The sequence below is a fragment of the Bos indicus genome, chromosome 15 (genome assembly GCF_029378745.1).
Source record: "Bos indicus isolate NIAB-ARS_2022 breed Sahiwal x Tharparkar chromosome 15, NIAB-ARS_B.indTharparkar_mat_pri_1.0, whole genome shotgun sequence".
Classification (NCBI taxonomy): Eukaryota; Metazoa; Chordata; class Mammalia; order Artiodactyla; family Bovidae; genus Bos; species Bos indicus.
In genome coordinates this window covers 47,523,941-47,537,604 of record NC_091774.1, presented here as the reverse complement: position 1 = coordinate 47,537,604, position 13,664 = coordinate 47,523,941, and the positions used below count along the sequence as shown (strand labels likewise).

Below are 13,664 nucleotides of genomic sequence, written 5' to 3'. Positions count from 1 at the left end.
GGAGAAAAGGGGATACTTTGTATACTGTTGGCAGAAATGAAAATTTGTGCAGCCATTATGGAAAACAGTATAGGTTTCCTCAAAAAATTAAAAATAGAACAAATGTATCACCCAACAAGTCCACTCTTAGTATTTATCCAAAGAAAAATAAAAATACTGATTTGAAAAGACACCTGTAGCCCCATGTTCACTGCAGCTTAGAAGATAATAGGCAGATCCTGAGGATAGAGGAGTGAGACTGGAAAGTACCAGGGAAAGACCTAGGGATAAATATGTGGAACAGAGTTTTTTTAAGTCGACAGTCATTTACTGAGGTGCATGATATGGGAGAGAGGAAGTCTGTTGACAGAGGAGAAAGTGATTACATACACTCAGTTCTGCTGTGTCACTTAGTTTGAACATACAAATATGTCCCAAAACCAATGATATGTTTTGAAACAATTTGAGCATAACTGAATTTCACATTTGCCCTTGGGCAATTTTGTACACTAGTAACACACTCAGCAGTGGCCACAGGACTGGAAAAGGTCAGATATCATTCCAATCCCAAAGAAAGGCAATGCCAAAGAATGCTCAAACTCCCGCACAATTGCACTCATCTCAAATGCTAGTAAAATAATGTTCAAAATTCTCCAAGCCAGGCTTCAGCAATACGTGAACTGTGAACTTCCTGATGTTCAAGCTGGTTTTAGAAAAGGCAGAGGAACCAGAGATCAAATTGCCAACATCTGCTGGATCATCAAAAAAGCAAGAGAGTTCCAGAAAAACATCTATTTCTGCTTTATTGACTATGCCAAAGCCTTTGACTGTATGGATCACAATAAACTGTGGAAAATTCTGAAAGAGATGGGAATACCAGACCACCTGACCTGCCTCTTCAGAAATCTGTATGCAGGTCAGGAAGCAACAGTTAGAATTGGACATGGAACAACAGACTGGTTCCAAACAGGAAAAGGAGTATGTCAAGGCTGTATATTGTCACCCTGCTTATTTAACTTAGATGCAGAGTACATCATGAGAAACGCTGGACTGGAAGAAACACAAGCTGGAATCAAGATTGCTGGGAGAAATATCAATAATCTCAGATATGCAGATGACACCACCCTTATGGTAGAAAGTGAAGAGGAACTCAAAAGCCTCTTGATGAAAGTGAAAGTGGAGAGTCAAAAAGTTGGCTTAAAGCTCAACATTCAGAAAAAGAAGATCATGGCATCCGGTCCCATCACTTCACAGGAAATAGATGGGGAAACAGTGGAAACAATGTCAGACTTTATTTTTTTGGGCTCCAAAACCACTGCAGATGGTGACTGCAGCCATGAAATTAAAAGACACTTACTCCTTGGAAGAAAAGTTATGGCCAACCTAGATAGCATATTCAAAAGCAGAGACATTACTTTGCCAACAAAGGTCCGGCTAGTCAAGGCTATGGTTTTCCCTGTGGTCATGGATGGATGTGAGAGTTGGACTGTGAAGAAGGCTGAGCGCCGAAGAATTGATGCTTTTGAACTGTGGTGTTGGAAAAGACTCTTGAGAGTCTCTTGGACTGCAAGGAGATCCAACCAGTCCATTCTGAAGGAGATCAGCCCTGGGATTTCTTTGGAAGGAATGATGCTGAAACTGAAACTCCAGTACTTTGGCCACCTCATGCGAAGAGTTGACTCATTGGGAAAGACTCTGATGCTGGGAGGGATTGCAGGCAGGAGGAGAAGGGGACGACAGAGGATGGCATCACTGACTCGATGGACATGAGTCTGAGTGAACTCCAGGAGTTGGTGATGGACAGGGAGGCCTAGCGTGCTGCAATTCATGGGGTCGCAAAGAGTCAGACAGGACTGAGCAAATGAACTGAACACGGGTTGAATGGAGAAAGCTGCATCAGGCTGAAAACAAACTACGTTAGAAGTACACAAAACACACACACTCAGCACACGCTCCAAATATCTACCAGCTACCTCCATTCACTTCACAACTTTCCATTTTATTTCAGATAAAGTTATTTCTACCACTTCAAAATGACTCATAAGCTGCAATCTGTTTACCTACTTCCACAAACTTCATGTCTTTTTCAAAGTATTATATTCTTTGTAGTATTTGTATTGTTCCTAATCATTTAACATGTGTATAACTCTGGTACTGTTTATATTTTTTTTCTCTCTTTTTTTAACATGCTGTTGACAAAGTTTTTGCATACTGTGCTCCTAACTCCATTCTTCCATAAATCCTATGGATTTCATGTGGTATTTACATAGCATGGTGATTTTTAAGATTTTATAATGTAACATGTCACATTATAACAAAACTGACTTTACTTGCTAGAATAATTGGGGAGAAACCCAACTGTGGATAGAAGGGAGAACACATCTTTTTTTTTTTTTTTTTTTTCCAGCCATGCAGGACCTTAGGATCAAACCTGTGCCCCTTGAAGTGGAAGCTCAGAGCCCTAGTTTCTGGACAGCCAGGAAATTCCTGAGAACACAGCTTATACCTACAATTCAACCTGGCAGAACTGTTCATCTGGTGGTACTGCCTCCCAAGATTAGGTTTGAAAGGGATGGTTCACAGATGACCAAGATAAATCCCCAAAGTCACCAAGCGTCCCTCCTGCTGGAGTAAGACAATAACCTGACTTAAGCAGGGAGCCAAGGAGGGTCGGTGCAAGATCAGGTCATTTCACAGCTTTGATGCAGACCCCAAACCCCAGGAGTGGTAGGGATGGGGATAGATTTGCGCTGAGCCACAAACACCTAAGCAGAGGCAGCGGCAGCCATGGGCAGGGAAGCAGCCCTGAAGGACACACCAACCTGATGACAGCTTCACGGCACCTCATGGTGCCCTCTGCAGTAGTAAGGAAACCAGCCAATACCAAGACACTGGGAGGGGAATCAGGGAGGCAGCCCAACCCGCTAGGATTCTGTCCTGGACTATACTCTGGCTCACTATCCTTGGATTTCTCAACTTGCCTGTCTTTATCTTTCATTAGTCTCTTCACTTGTGCAAGGGTTAATAGCTGTATCTGGAACAAGGCCATGGAGATGAGGCCGAGCTCTAACAGTCCCTGTTGAAAATGGTGAGGTGATCCAGCCAGAGGGCTATGCAAAGAAAAACTTCTCAGCTATCACAGGGTCAGGCACAACTAGAGAGCCTGTGCACAATGAAAAATCCTAAGACCTGATGCAGCCAAATAAGTAAATGTTTTTTTAAATAATATAAATGAAAATAAATACAAGAGGTAGTTCCTACATAAGTAGAACTATACATATTGTTTTCAATGAGAAGAATTTATATTTAAAAGTTGCACATATGGAATATAACTGAAATGCCCATCAGTTGATGAATGGATAAACAAAACAAGGTATATCCATATACTAAAATATTATTCAACAACAAAAGAGAATGAAGTACTGACACTATGTTACATGATACAACACTTATGAACCTTAAAAACACTATCTTAATTAAAAGAGTCAGACATAAAAAATCATATATTGTATAATTCCATATACATGAAATGTGCATAATAGACAAAGCCATAGAGACAGAAAGTAGACTAGTGTCTGTCGGTGGCTGGGACACTGAGAGAATCATGATAATTGCTAATGGGTAACAGATTCCTTTTTGTGAAGATATAAGTGTTCTGGAATTAGATACTGGGTGATAGTTGCACAACTGTGAATATACTAAAAACTATTGAACTGTATGCTTTAAAGGGTAAATTTATAGCACGTGAATTAAGCAATTGTTTTTTTAAATGTTGCCAAATTCTTGTCTAACAGTGAAAGCAGCAGATTTTCATTCAGCGTAGTAAAAAAACAATGTGTATGGCAAGAATTTAACAAATTCTTCTGTGGCTTGACAAAGGCTCACCTCCCTCACCGTATATGAAGCCAATTTGTATTGAAAACACAAAGCTTTCTGCAAGAAAGGTAATGAGTGAGACCACCTGCCCCAAAATCTCTTCATTTTTTAGTTTAATATAATATTACCTTCCCTGATGAGTGGATGAAGATGATCTCAACAGAGTCTAGACCTATCTACACCTTTCTGTCATGAATTTTTTTTAATTGAAGTATAGTTGATTTACAATATCTGTTTAAAGTGTTTTGCCACACAGATAAAAAACAGATGACAAATGGAGGGGGCTAGTTCCCATACTTCCCATGGTTTCATATCCTTCAGTTCAGTTCAGTTCGTCACTCAGTTGTACCCGACTTTGTGACCCCATGAACCGCAGCCAGGCCTCCCTGTCTATCACCAACTCCTGGAGTTTATCCAAACGCATGTTCATTGAGTCGGTGATGCCATCCAACCACCTCATCCTCTGTCGTCCCCTTCTCCTCCTGCCTTCAATCTTTCCCAGTATCAGGGTCTTTTCAAATGAGTCAGCTCTTCACATCAGGTGGCCAAAGTATTGGAGTTTCAGCTTCAACATCAGTCCTTCCAATGAACACCCAGGACTGATTTCCTTTAGGATGGACTGGTTGGATCTCCTTGCAGCCCAAGGGACTCTCAAGAGTCTTCTCCAACACCACAGTTCAAAAGCATCAATTCTTCTGCACTCAGCTTTCTTTATAGTCACATCCATCCATGACCACTGGAAAAACCATAGCCTTGACTAGACTTCATATCCTTACCCTTCTTAGTTTCTTAGTCTTTCTTCAATCTGGTAAGATAGTAAGCTCCAATTTTACTTACAACCTGTGTTCTATTTTGGTTAACTGCAATGCAAAACACAGAACAGTGTCTTTGCAATTTATCTAACCTCCCTCTTTTTTCTCTTGTTTGTACACTGGGAACAGCCCTATAACCATATGTAACTAAGATGTTGATGAAATTGAAAGAGAATAGAAGAAAATATACATTGAATGTGCATCCTTCCAGGCTTCTCTGTCCATGAGGTTTTCCATGCAAGAATACTGGAGTGGGTAGCCATTCCTTCTCCAGGGGATCTTCCCCACCTAGGGATCGAACCTGGGTCTCCTGAATTATAGGCAGATTCTTTACCAACTGAGCTACCAGGGAAGCACATACAGTCTATAAAGGAGTAATTTTTAAATTTTTGCAATAAAATTCAAAGCTTGGACAAATAATTCCAAGTGCCTTTGGTGGGGGGATCTAAATGAATTTTTAGCATTTTTCTCTCTCCAGCAAAACTGTGTAAAAGTCAGTGTGTCTAGCACAGGACTCTGAACCCCAACACTGCCTAACAAATTCTATATGAATGACTCATAGGACAATAGATTTAGTGTCTTTCTCTCTCTCTCTCTCTCTCTCTCTCTCTCTCTCTCTATATATATATATATATATATATATATATATATATATAAAATTCCAGACTATGTACTGAGGACAGACTTCATGAGGCTTGTGGATGAATTCACACATGGGTATCATCAGTTCCTTGGAAGACAGATTTTCCACTGCTGTGGAGCAGTGGTAGGAACCATTAGGTGACCACTCAGAATATGTAGTTTAATGTAGAGCAGGACATGAAAGCAGAAAACCTCAAGATGGGTGGACTTGAGAGCTGTGTTTAAAGATAGTTGTGTAGAGAAGTTGCATTCTTTTCCAACAAGTCATGATGACTCTTCCACCAATGATCAGCAATTTCAGACTCCAAAGTGTAGGAGGAGAAGAGAAGTAATCACTGACAAGTCTTCCAGATTAACCCAATTGCTTTCATGTATCCATCTGGAGGGGGCATAAGAATAATTGTAATACTCTATATAGAGTACTTGGCAGCTTAAGAATTGCCCCAAACACAATCTCATTTAGTCTTCATTAAATCCTATTAGTTAAATATGCTTTTCATTATTCAAAAATTATGAAAATCAGTGACTGTATTAGTAAGCATAACTTCAAATTTCTAGTTATTTGACACAATAAAACATCAATGACTTGCCATTCACACAGAAAAGGAAAAAATGATAATATTGTCAGTTGAATGACTACTGATAGCTCTCCTCCAAGTGTTTTTTCCCAGGCTTATTGAGATATAATTGACATGTAACATGTGTAAGTTTAAGATGTACAATATACTGACTTGATACTCTCATATATTTCAAAATGATCACCACCATAGTACCACTAACACCTCTACCCCATCATATGATTATCATTTTTTGTGTGTGATGAGAATATTTAAGATCTACTCTCTAAGCAATTTTCAAGTGTATTATACAGCATTATTAGCTATAATTATCATATTGTACATTAGATCCCCAGAACTTAATTGTCTTAAGACTGGAAGTTTGTACACTTCAACCAACATTTTTTCATTTCTCCCACTTCCCAGACACTGGTAATCACAATTCCATTGTTTCTGTTAGTTTGGTTTTTCTAGATTCCACACGTAAGCTTTATAGTACGTGTCTTTGTGTCTGACTTCTTTCATGCTAATGCTTCATATTTCATATTTCTTCATATTCATTCTGCTGTCAATGGACATTTAGGTTGTTCCCACGCCTTGGCTATGGTAAGCATTGCTGCAATGAACATGAGGCTGCATGTATCCTTTCAAATCATGTTTTTCTGTAGATATATGCCTAGGAGTCGGATTGCAGGGTTGTATGGTAGCTGTATTCTTAGTTTTTAAAGGAACCTGCATAACCCAACAGTATAATTTTTAAAACACTCTTTTATATTCATTATATAATTTGATTTGTAAAATAAACTTGTGGTTATGATGGCAGTGGTGTTGGAGGTGATAATGTTCTTGGAAGGTAAGCAGGAGGTAGAGGAGCCTCTGGAAACACTGGAAATCTCATATACATGAAATCTAAAAAATCTTCCTCAGCCAACAAACTTCAAGTTAGAATTATAGCTAACACTGAGAGTCCACTAAATGCTAAGCAATGTATCATGTTGTTTACATATTTAATTTAAGCCTTAGAGCCTAGGTACAATGTTTCATTTTATAGGTTAGGACTAAATTGTCAAAAAGTGGGAATCTACCCATCGTCAAAAACCAGAAAGTAAGGAAGCCAGGATTTAAATCCAGATGCATTTTATGTCAAAGCCCATGTGCATTCTTCTGCAACACACTACAGCGTCTAAATTTGAGAACTTGGTAAGTTCTCTTTTTTCCTGTTGCTTTGAAAACTGCAAAGGAGCCATGAGCTTTCTCAAGACTTCCCCACAACAGATGGCATGTGAGCCACACTGTCCCTGATTTCCTTGGTCTTTCTTCCACAGATGATGGGATTAAGCATGCGGGGAATTAACACATAGAGATTTACCAGAAGGATGTGGATATGGTGGGGAATGTTCTTGCCAAAGCAATAAGTAAGGAAAATGAAAAAGGATGGGATGAAAAAAAGGAGAATGAATCCAATATGGGAACCACAAGTATTGACAGCCTTGTGTCAGGCTTTCTGGGAAGGAAGTCTAAACACAGTTTGGAGGATCAAAGTGTAGGAAACACCAATGAGTGTAACATCTGCCAAAACTGATGCCATTGGCACTGAGAAGCCATACTGGATATTGACGGTGATGCCAGCCACAGGCCAGTTTGGCTACCCCAATGAGTTCACAGTATGAGTGGGCGATGACATTGGTTCAACAATGTGGCAGCCTCTTCAGCAAGAATATGATAGGGAAAATGGCCCCAGGGTTCCATCCCCAGATTTCCAGGTTCATTTTTATGATTGCAGTAAGAGTTAAGATGAGATGGTTGAATGGCATCACTGACTCGATAGACATGAGTTTGAGCAAGCTCTGGGAGTTGGTGATGGACAGGGAGGCCTGATGCACTGCAGTCCATGGGGTCACAAAGAGTCAGACACGACTGAGCAAGTGAACTGAACTGAGGGGTTAAGATGGCTGTGTACCTCAAAGGAGTACAAATGGCCATGTAGCAGTCAAATGCCATGGCCAGAAGGATTCCTGACTCAGTTACAAAGGCAATGTGGATGAAAAACATCTGAGTGATGCAGGCATCAAAGGCAATCTCCCCAGCATGGAACCAGAAGATAGCAAGAGCCTTGGGCACAGTGGTGGTGGACAGCAGAATGTCAGTTCCAGACAGCATGGATAGGAAGACATATGTAGGGTTCATGGAGAGTGCATTCATTGAGGACAACAAAGATAAGGGCTCCATTTCCCAAGACCGCAGTGATGTACATCATGCAGAAGAGGATGGAGAGCCAGGTGTGGTAGTTCTCCAGTCCTGGTATGCCAAGTAGAACAAACACAATGAGGTGGAAGGTGGTGAGGTTAGCACCAAACATGCCTGCTTTTGGAGTCTGTCTATAAAGACCACAGAAATTTGGAGTCATTGAGTAGAATCAGCCATAAGTTTCACTAAAGTTAAACATTAGATAATGAAATCAATCACTAATGCCTTGACTTAGCATATATAATGTTAGGCTTTCACTTCCTAGCCTAGCACTGCAAACATAAATATAGACATAGGTTCCTGATCACAACTCAGCAATGTCTAGAATACAGACATAACTTACCATTCTCACTTACATGCTTCTACTCAGGCTTTGGCCATCCTTCACCCATTCTGTTGCAATAGCTTCATAACTAATCTAGTCTCTTCTTCCCCTAGCTTCCCAACCTCAACCTCTCCACAGCCATCAGCTGTACTGCAGCCTGGGTGGTATGCTCAAAAGAAAACAAACAAAAAAAATATTTCTATGTTTCCTCTTACAACCCTTACATAATTATATAATATATATATATATCAAAGTGAAAGTCACTTAGTTGTGTATGACTTCTTGCAACCCCATGAACTATACAGTCCATGGAATTCTCCAGGCTGGAATACTAGACTGGGTAGCCATTACCTTGTCCAGGGGATCTTCCCAATGCAGGGGTCAAACTCAGTCTCCCACATTGCAGGTGGATTCTTTAGCAGCTGAGCCACCATATTATACATATATATACTTTCCCTGTATATATATATACACACACACATTTTTTTTTCTCTTAAAGAAAATTATAGATATCAAGCGAACATTTCATGCAAGGATGGGCATAATAAAGGACAGAAACAATAAGGATCTAACAGAGGAGATTAAGAAAAGGAGGCAAGAATACACAGAACTATACAAAAAAAGTCTTAGTGATCTGAATAACTATGATGGTGTAGTCACTCACCTAGAACCAGACATCCTAGAGTGTGAAGTCAAGTGGGCCTTAGGAAGCATTAGTACAAACAGAGCTAGTGGAGGTGAGGAAATTCCAGCTGAACTATTTAAAACCCTAAAAGATGATGGTGTTGAAATGCTGCACTCAATATGCCAGCAAATTTGGAAAACTCAGCAATGGCCACAGGACTCAAAAGGGTCAGTTTTCATTCCAATCTCAATGAAAGGGATTGCTCTCATTTCACATGCTAGTAAATGATGCTCAAAATACTTCAAGCTAGGCTTCAACAGTATGCAAACTAAGAACTTCCAGATGTACAGGGTGGATTTAGAAAAGGCAGAGGAATCAGAGATCAAATTGCCAACATCAGTATATTGTCACCCTGCTTATTTAACTTACATGCAGAGAACATCATGCAAAATGCCAGACTGGATGAATCACAAGCTGGAATCAAGATTGTGAGGAAAAATATCAACAACCTCAGATATGCAGATGATACCACTCTAACAGCAGAAAGTGAAGAGGAACTAAAGAGCCTCTTGATGAGGGTGAAAGAGGAAAGTGAAAAAGCTGGCTTAAAACTCAACATTCAAAAAAATGAAGCATGGCATCTAGTCTCATCACTTCAAGGCAAAAAGAAGGGGGAAAAGTAGAAGCAGTGATAAAGTTTCTTTTCTTGGGCTCCAAAATCACTGCAGATGGTGACTGCAGACATGAAATTAAAAGATGCTTACTCTCTGGAAGGAAAGCTTTGGCAAACCTAAACAGCATATTAAAAAGCAGTACATCTCCTTGCCAATAAAGGTCCACCCAAAGAGCCAAAGCTATAGTTTTACCAGTAGTCATGTACAGATGTGAGAGCTGGACTGTAAACAAGACTGAGTGCTAAAGAACTGATGCATTTGAATTATGGGGCTAGAGAAGACTCTTGAGAGTCCCTTGGACTGCAAGATCAAACCAGTCAATCTTAAAGGAAATCAACCCTGACTATTCATTGGAAGGACTGATGCTGAGGCTCCAATACTTTGGGCACATGATGTGAAGATCTGACTCACTGGAAAAGACCTTGAAGGTAGGAAATACTGAAGGCAAAGGGAGGAGCGGGCAGCAGAGGACGAGATGGTTCGATAACATCATTGACTCGAAGGACATGGATTTGAGCAAACTCCAGGAGAGAGTAAAAGAAGGGAGTCTGGCATGCTGCAGTCCATAGGGTCACAGAGTCAGACACAATTCAGTGACTGAACAACAACAATATACGTAGATATATAGATTTAAATAGATAGATAATCTAAATACAATGTTTAAATATATATGTTTGGAATTAGCTAGCTGGACTAGGTTTAGATGATCCCAATTTTATTGGCAACATCCAACGCACCATAGTCAGGAGTCAGTAGAACCTATGTCTTCTCTCCATCAAGCCAGATCAGGGTATTCACTTTGGCCGCTTCGGTGTCATAGAGCTTCTTCACAGCCTGTCTGACCTGGCATGTGTTGGCCTTGATATTCACAATGAACACAAGTGTGTTATGTTCTTCTATATTCTTCATGACTGACTCAGTAGTGAGAGAGAACTTGATGATGGCATAGTGATAAAGCTTGCTTCCCCTTACAGGTGTTCTCCTGAGGCTGCCTCCAGAGACTCAGTGTTTTGGGTCATCAGAAAATGGGTGATGTCTGGATCTTGTGTGTGTGTGTGTGTGTGTGTGTGTGTGTGTGTGGCTGTGGACTTCTTTCAGCCCTGCTTTCTTAGCCTTCAACGCCTTTGCTTTGGCTTCAGTTTTGGAAGAGGCAGAGGCTTCCTTCTTCACCTTTGACTCCATCTTTGTAAAAAGCTATATAATGATTAGCATGCAAAGCCTTCCACAATCCTGCTGTTACTCTCTTCTCTAGCTTCAGTCCCCTTTATGCACTCTAGCACAGCTGAATTAGACCATAATCTATTCTCCACACAAAATCTGAATTTTCCAATCTTCATAGCTTTGCTCAAGCAAAGTTTAAATATTTTTCATCTGGGAAACCTTCCTCAGGTTCAAATTCTGATTTTTTTTTCCAACTTTCTGATTATTAACAAAGAACAGGTTTTTCACATCTCAAAAATGTATCCATATTTGTGAAATGAACTATTCATTCTTATTTTGCAAGGATTAAATTAAATACTTTCTGTAAACTGCCTGGCAAAGAAAAACTAAACACTAGTTACTGTTATTAAGCGAATGAGTACTGCTTAATAAAGAGACTAGAAATGCCTATATTTGGAATTTCAAATGTGATAAAGTTGGGACTTCCTGGCGGTCAAATGGTTAAGACTCCACCCCTCCACTTCAGGGGGAATGTGTTCTATCCCTGGTCAGGGAACCAAGATCCTGCACACAGGAGAAACCAAAGGGAGTGGAGGGACTATGACAAAGTAGCATTTTAACTTAGTGAAGAAAGGAAGACCTATTCAATTAATGGTATTGGGCTGTTGGACTACGTTATTGCTGTTAAGGAAATAAAATCAGTTCCCATTTCAGTAAAAAACAGAAATTCCAAATAAATTAAAGATGTACTTGTTTTAAAAACTACAAAAATGTTAAGAATTAAAATTAAGACCTTAAGAAAAAAATTAAAAGAAAATGTCTGGGAAGTTGGAAAGCTCTTCCCGAGATAATAAAACCATATTTCATAAGCAGTAACAATTGAACAATTTAATTATGCAAAAATGTAGTCAAACATAAATAAAAGTCCTAAGGAAAAAAGTTACAAAGCATGTAATACACTAAAAGTTAACATGCTTAAATACCAAAGTGTTAGTCGTTCAGTTGTGTCCAACTCTTTGCGACACCATGAACTGTAGTCTGCCAGGCTCCTCTGTCCATGGGATTTCCGAGGCATGAATGCTGGAGTGGGTTGCCATTTCCTTTTCCAGGAGATCTTCCTGACCCAGGGATCAAACCCAAGTCTCCTATATTGGAGGCAGATTCTTTATCATCTGAGCCACAAGGGAAGCCCGTGAATACTAAACGTCGGCATAAATGAATAAGAAAAAATAGGAAATGTGCAAAGAATCAAAATAGGCAATTCAGACTAGAAGAAAAACAAATGGCCAATATATATATGAACAAATGTTCAAAGGTAAAAAAATGAAAATCAGTATCATATTAAAATATAGTAGTTTTGTATTGATTGGAAAACATAAAAATAAATGATCAGCCCCCAGAGCTGGTGGTTCCACATGAAAACATATAGATATATCTATAAGAATATTCACTGCTACACCATAGCAATAGTAAAAAAATTTTTTACAGCTTCCATGTTCATCAATAGGACAATAAATGAATAACGGTACACTTATTACAGTGAAATGTCTTGTTTCCATTTTTTGAAAAGGAGTAGAATTGATGCTTTCAAACTGTGGTGCTGAAGAAGACTCGAGAATCCCTTGGACTGCAAGGAGAGCAAACCAGTCAATCCTAAACAAAATAAATCCTGAATATTCATTGGAAGGACTGATGCTGAAGCTGAAGGTCCAGTACTTTGACAACCTGATGCAAAGAGCTGACTCACTTAAAAAAAAAAAAAAAAACCCTGATGCTGAAAAAGATAGAGGGTAGGAAGAGAAAGGGGTGACAGAGGATGAGATATTTAGATAGCATCACAGACTCAATGGACATGAGTTTGCACGAACTTCAGAAGATAGTGAAGGACAAGGAAGCCTGGCATGCTGCAGTACATGGGATCACAAAGAGTCATACATGACTCTTTGTGACTGAACAACAAAAATTAACCATGCATATAGTTAAGTGAAAAAGCAAATTGAAGATTAAAATGCATAAGATTTTTTTACTGTTTATTAATAAGACACTTTATGTTATAATTAAGAGAAAATCCAACCCCGATTTGGCTTGAGCAAGCACAAAGGGAAATGTCTGTTCCTGAAATTGAAAAGTATGTTTCTAGTATCAGATTTATGTAAAGATTCAAGATATCAACCAGGGTTCCATTTCTTTATAACTCTCTGCTCTGCCCTCCAGATGTTGACTCTCCTAAGGCCAGGATTAAGGTGAGGTTCAGTACAGGTGTGGTTCAGTACTGAACCACATTGGAACCCAAGACAAAAGGAAAAATGGGAGCCCCTATGTAGAGCTGACCTTTGAACAACTCAGGCATTAGGTGCACCAACCTACCAAATAGCAGAAAATCTGTATGTAACTTTACAGTGGACCCTACCTATTGGAGAAGGAAATGGCAACCCATGGTAAGTGGAGGGTAATTTTACTAGGGTATCCAAAAATTTGCAAAATGTACTAGGGTATCCAAAAATCAGTAAGCTAGATAAATACTTTAATACAATCTTTTTTAATTTTTATTTTCAGTACATTAAATTTACTCATAAAAACATTCTAAAAACATACAATTTTTCCTTTATAACCACGTCTAATAAAACATAAAAATACCCAAAAGAGAATACTTGACACTTACAATTCAAAATCAAATTAGCAGAACATTAAATATTTAGAAAACCATATCATTAAAAATATTTATAAAGTTACATGCAATTTCGTAGAATTGACATAAAGTGAAAA

General features: G+C 39.1%; 1 pseudogene; it reads right to left on the bottom strand.

Moving 5' to 3' along the window:
- Window positions 1-7,121: 7,121 nt before the first annotated feature.
- Window positions 7,122-8,225, bottom strand: LOC109569434 (olfactory receptor 52B2-like; annotated as a pseudogene).
- Window positions 8,226-13,664: the final 5,439 nt, after the last annotated feature.